General features: G+C 46.7%; 1 long non-coding RNA gene across 1 annotated transcript; it reads left to right on the top strand.

Annotated features, from left to right (window-relative positions):
- Positions 1 to 3,549: 3,549 nt before the first annotated feature.
- On the top strand, positions 3,550 to 5,453 carry LOC138762763 (uncharacterized). Its single transcript, XR_011357125.1, has 2 exons — positions 3,550 to 3,628; positions 5,343 to 5,453. It is a non-coding gene; the product is annotated as an uncharacterized lncRNA (long non-coding RNA).
- Positions 5,454 to 5,813: the final 360 nt, after the last annotated feature.

Genomic DNA, 5,813 nt, shown 5'->3' on the forward strand with positions numbered 1-5,813 from the left:
GACTCTCAATTCTTTTTGTCGATTTTCTTTAAAAAGATTGATGATACAATTGTCCAAATAACTCCATAAAAAAACCCCCACTGAACTAGGATAAAAAATAATTCCATAAAAATAAAACTTGCACCTTGTAACTGTGTAAACTATTCACTGATTGATGAAGCATTTTAAAATATCTTCATAAATATTTAATTTTCTGTTGTCTAGTCTTTTCTCCACTAACGTTTGAAAGAATTGCTCACCACTTGCAACTAGCCACGGTCATCCTAGCCAGCAGCACTAACAGGTTCCAGCAAATCTACAGAATTATTTCATCCTTCAGCAGAACACAGCAGTAGCAAATGGCTCAAGAAACCTAACAGTAATCTTTGCTCAGAGGCAAATCCAGGTAAGGGGCTTAATAATTGAGTGGGTTGAAGGATACAAATTGTAAGAGCCTTCACATCAGCCATGACATTTCGACAACAATATGGAGAAGCAGCTGTGGAAAAGAATTTCAAACATTAATCTGATGAAATAGAAAAAAAGTGTGTCAAGTAAGCAAATCAAAACAAAGTTGGGAGTGAATTTTTCAAACTGAAAAGACATGAAATTTTGCTCTACAGTGCCACTCCTGAGGTAGTAGAGCCAATGCCTCGCCACACTAGAAATCCGGGTTCCATCCGGATTCAAGTTTGTATGTTCTCCCTGTGGCCCAATGGGTTTCCATTGTGTGTTCTTCCACATCCCAAAGACATGTGGTTTTGTAGATTATTCGGCCAGTGTTAATTGCCCCTTTGTGTGCAGGTTGAATCTGGGGAAAGGTGACGAGAATGCAGGAAAAATAAATCATGGGATTAAGGCTGGATTCGCGTGAATGTGTGCATAATGTTGGCATTCTCCTGGAACCTTTGACACCCTTACTAATCAGGAACCATGTGGCGCTATCAATTAGACCCAGCAGACCAGAAGTCAAGATTAATAGACTTTAATCGCTATAAATTTACAGGCACAACTTACATGTTGTTGGCCCAATTCCAGGGCAGTACCACTTTAGAAATCCTGAGGGGGAGGAGTTACAGTATCGGGGTGGGCCAACCAGTACAATGCATGTATTACAGTGTTTCATGATAATCACCCCTACTTTTGAAACAAAGTCTGGCGTATCTAATAGCAACCACTCTTGTTAAGTGTCAAGAGTTCATTCATTGTCCATTTACAGGTTCAGCCTGTCCAGTGGTTTTGTCTGTCAAACTGACCATTGCAGTGCCAACTGTGGTGTAGCTGTTGGCTCCTGGGCAGTGCTCTGGGTGACGATTTGCGATTTGGATAGGTGAATAAAATCAGTTGGGGCTGTATTGGGGGAAAGGCAGTAAGGGTTGGGATTGGGGTGGTGCAACTGGTGCCAATGTTGGGGCCGTGGGGGAAGGGGGGTGCTGGTTAGTTGAAAGTGGTCAGTCCAGCGACTGCCTCAGTTGTAGGGGTTCCTGCATGTGCCACGTATCAGTGACAGTGTCTCTCCACCCATCCTGGTACTGTGCATAGGCATAATGGGGGTTCGCATGGAGGAGGTGGACCTTCTTGACCGGGGGTCTGCTTTATGGGTTCTGGTATGTCTCCGGAGTAGCACAGGCCCTGGAGTAATCAGCTAGACTGGTAACATTGTTCCCGATGCCAACCTCCTGGGGTCGCATTTGTTGTTGTATAGAGGAGGGATTTGGTGGTGTGGAACACCTCTGGTAGAACCTCTTACCAATGGGAGACAGATAGCCCTTTTGACTTGAGGGCCAGGAGGAATGCCCTCCAAATGGTGCCATTCTCCCTTTCCACCTGGCCATTCCCTCAGGGGGTTATAGCTGGTGGCTATGCCTTTGGCCAGCAGGAATTGGCACAACTCTTTGCTCATGAATGAGGACCTCTGGTCACTGTGGATGTAACGGGGGTATCCGAAGAGTGTGAAATGGTTACACAGGGACTTAATAACTGTGGCTGTAGTCATATCTGGGCAGGGGAAAGGCGAATGGGAATTGTGAGTATTCGTCAACAATGTTGAGAAAATACACATTCTGGTTCATGGAGGGGAGAGGCCCTTGAAATTCATACTTAGACATTCAAAAGGGTGGGTGGCCTTGATCAGGTGAGCTTTCTCCAACCAGTAGAAGTGCGGTTGGGCAGCCGTGGGTCGGTTCCCTGAAGTGCTCAACCTAGTATGGGAGCTTCCCGAGCCAGTACAAGATCTCAAAGGTGGACAGTTCAATTCTCCACCTCAGGATCTTGTCATTCTTAATTTTTACCCACTTTTTGTTGTTACACGTTGGTCAGTCAGCAGGGTGAACGATTTGCCAGCTAGATAATGCCTCCAGTGATGAACAGCTTCCACTATGGCCTGGACTTCTTTTTCAATGGCTGAATGCCAGGGTTTGTGGCCCTGGAGGGTTTGGGAGAAAAAATGCCACCGGCCTGCCCACCTTGTTAAGTGTGGCAGCCGGGGCGAAGTCAGATGCATCACTCTCCACCTGGAATGGAATGGATTTGTCTACAGCATGCATCACTGCCTTGGCAATGTCACCTTTGATGTGAGTGAAGACCATTTAGGTTTCTGCCGATGTGGAAAAGGTGGTAGTTTTACCAGAGACCATGCTTTACCTGCATAATTAGGGACCATTGTGTATAATGTGAGAAGAACCTCAGGCACCTTTGCAGTGCCTTGAGGCTATGGGGGAGTGAGAGCTCCAGCAAGAGCTGAATGCACTCAGGGTCGAGTCCAATTACTTGATTCTTCACCACGCACCCCAGTGTAGTGTGGAACATGCATTTCTTCTGATATACATGTCCAGGTAGGGAAATGTGGCTTTCAGTTGGTAGTCATCTCCCTCTGGAAGACCGAAACCCCATCGTGACTCCAAAGTGGAGTATGATGTGTATGGGCTGCCATCTGGGTGGATTGGGAGCTGGTGATAGGCTGACTTGAGGTCGATGGTGGAGAAGACCTGGTATTGGTGATCTCATTCACCATGTCGGCTATGCGGGAGGAGGGGGTAAGCATCCAAAAGTGTGAATTGGTTGATGGTCTGGCTGCAGTCTATGATGGTCCTGTGCTTCTCTCCATTCTCTACCACCACTACCTGTGCTCTCCAAGGGCTGGTGCTGGGCTCTACGATGCCCTCGGCCAGGGGTTGTTTAACCTCAGCCTTGATAAAGGCTCTGTACCCAGGGCTTTATCGTCTGTTTGTAGTTGCCACAGGCTTACAGTCAGGAGTGAGGTTTTCGAAAGGGAGTGCAGTGGGACCTGGAGGGTGGATAGACCGAAGGTTGTGAGCAGTGGGCAGTGTTCGGGTCGCTGATTGACTGTGTTCAGGGGGGACGGGTGGGTGATATAAAAGTTGGTTATTACAGACTGTGAGGGAGGGGTAGGGGCAGTCATATTCCATCAGAGCATTTTTAAATTGGCACTGAAAGTTCCGCCCCAGTATGACCAGTGCACAGAATTGTGACATAACAAGCAATTTAAAATTCTTGTACTCGCTGCCACCCACAGTTAGCATTACTGTACAGCTACCTCAGATTTCGGTCAAGTGGGACTTGGAAGCCAACGAGATTTTACACTGGACTGAGGTCACTCTGAGGGAGCAGCGCTGTGCAATGCCTGGGTGTAATAAGCTTTCAGTGCCTCCCGTGTCAAACAAGCAGTTTGTAATGTGGCCATTTACCTCAATGTCCGTGGTGGACCTTGCTAATTGATGTGGGCTGCTCTGGTCCAGATGATAGATGCCAGTATCAGCTCATTGTCTAAGTGACACCGACCCGGGCTGTTATCCCAGGGTTCTCACTGTGTTGTTGTCCATGGCTGGTAGTGGAACTGGATTTGATGCAGTCCAAGATTGCAATGGCTGAAGCCTGCATGCAGTGCTGTAAGGGGCAAGTCTGGGCCTACATACCCTTGTGTAGTGACCTTTTCTTCTGCAGCTGGAGGAGTTGTGCTTCTGGCAGGGCAGTTCTTCCACGGGTGTTTCATCTGGCCGCAGTAATAGCACTTTGGGTGCTCGGCGATAGCGGCTGCTGTTTGGGACACCGCATCCCAAGATATCGGTGCCTCTGATCCCCACGTGGCAGCCACATTGGTGGAGGAGTAAGCCTCTACATTCCGTTAGGCTATCTCTAGTGATTTGTTGAGATCGACCACTTCCTCCAGCGTCCAATCGCCCTTCTCCAGGAGCCTTTGTCTGATGTGGTCAGACCTGAAGCCGGCCACACATGCATCTCCGATCAGCTCCTCTTGGTAGATGGTTGCCGTAATGTCGGTGCAGCCACATGCTCGCCCCAGCTCCTGCAAGGGCTGAATGTGTTTATCAACAAACTCACTAGGTGCTTGTTGACAGCAGCCCAGGAGATATCTGACATAGATTATGTTCTTCAGGGCCCAGTAGTGCTTATACAGGAGCCCCATAGCAAGTGAGTAGGTGTTTCAGCCCCTGATCATCTGGAAAACTCAGTGGCCGATCTGAGGAAACAACAGGTCTCTCTTGTCGACTTCTTCCTGAATATCATGTCGCCTCATAAATGCGTTCAGGCATTGCGGCTACTGGTCAAATGTTATGGAGGCAGTTGGATCCTTAGGGTCAGCATCCAGCTTCTCCGTTGAAATAGTCTTGTCCATGGCACAAAGTTAAAGTGATTAAATTGTGGCGGTATCAATTAAACCCAACAGACCAAAAGTTAAGATTAATAGGCTTTAATGGCTATAAACTTACAGGCATATCTTATATACTGTTGGCCCAGTTCCAAGGCAGTACTGAAGGAGAGGATTGGGTGGTACTGCCCCTATTAGAAATTCTGAGGGGAAGGAATTACAGTATCAGGGGCAGCCCAACCAGTATAATGTACGTATTACAGTGATCAACCACAAACCTATCAACCTCTGCTTTAAATCTACCCTATTGCTTGGCCTCCACATCTAACTATGGAACCTCCTTCACTGCAGCTCTACCATCATCCCTGCCAGGGTCACCTTCCAATCAACTTTGGCCAGCTCATCTCTCATGCCCCTGTAGTCACCTGTTTATACTGATTCCTCCAATTTTAGCTTCTCAGAGTGAAGTTTATCATATTGGGATCATTGCCTCCAGAGTTTACCTTTTCCTTAAGCTCCACAATCTAGCTTGGTTCATTGCACAACATCAAATCGAAAACTTCCTTTTCCCTAGTGAGCTTGACCACAGCAGCTCTAAAAAGCCATCTTGTAGGCACTCCACAAATTCCTTTTCTTGGGGTACAGTGCCAACCCGATTCTATTAGTCAACCTGCATAATGGAGACCATAATGACTACCGTGACATTGCCTTCCTTACATGGCATTTTATCTTCCAGGTATCCCACATCCTGGCTGCTATCTGGAGGTCCATCTACAGCTCCATTCAGGGTCTTTTTTTAATCCTTGAAGTTGCTCAACTTTAAATTAAATTTAAATGTTGACAGTAACAGTTGATTTCTTCCCACGAGTCTTTGCATCTTCAGATCCTATGTCCCTTATCACTCAGGATTTTTTTTTACCAACAGAACTACCCCACTCCATCTGCCCAGCTACCTGATAGGATATGTTTCTCTTCCAGCTGTAATCCTCCCTTCATCATGACTCTGTAATGTCCACAACATCGTACCTGCCAATTTTTAACTGTACCTTGTGAAGGACAGAGAAGGTGGATATTTTTAAATAGTGGAAAAAATGCTCACTTGAAGATAAAAACCATTTTCCCCATCATGTCCCTGTCACATCCAGGTATAGTCACAAAAAGTCAAAATGCGAGGACAATAAGCAGTTGGAAAGGAAAATGAGTTGGA

Source organism: Narcine bancroftii, chromosome 5, assembly GCF_036971445.1.
Source record: "Narcine bancroftii isolate sNarBan1 chromosome 5, sNarBan1.hap1, whole genome shotgun sequence".
Classification (NCBI taxonomy): domain Eukaryota; kingdom Metazoa; phylum Chordata; class Chondrichthyes; order Torpediniformes; family Narcinidae; genus Narcine; species Narcine bancroftii.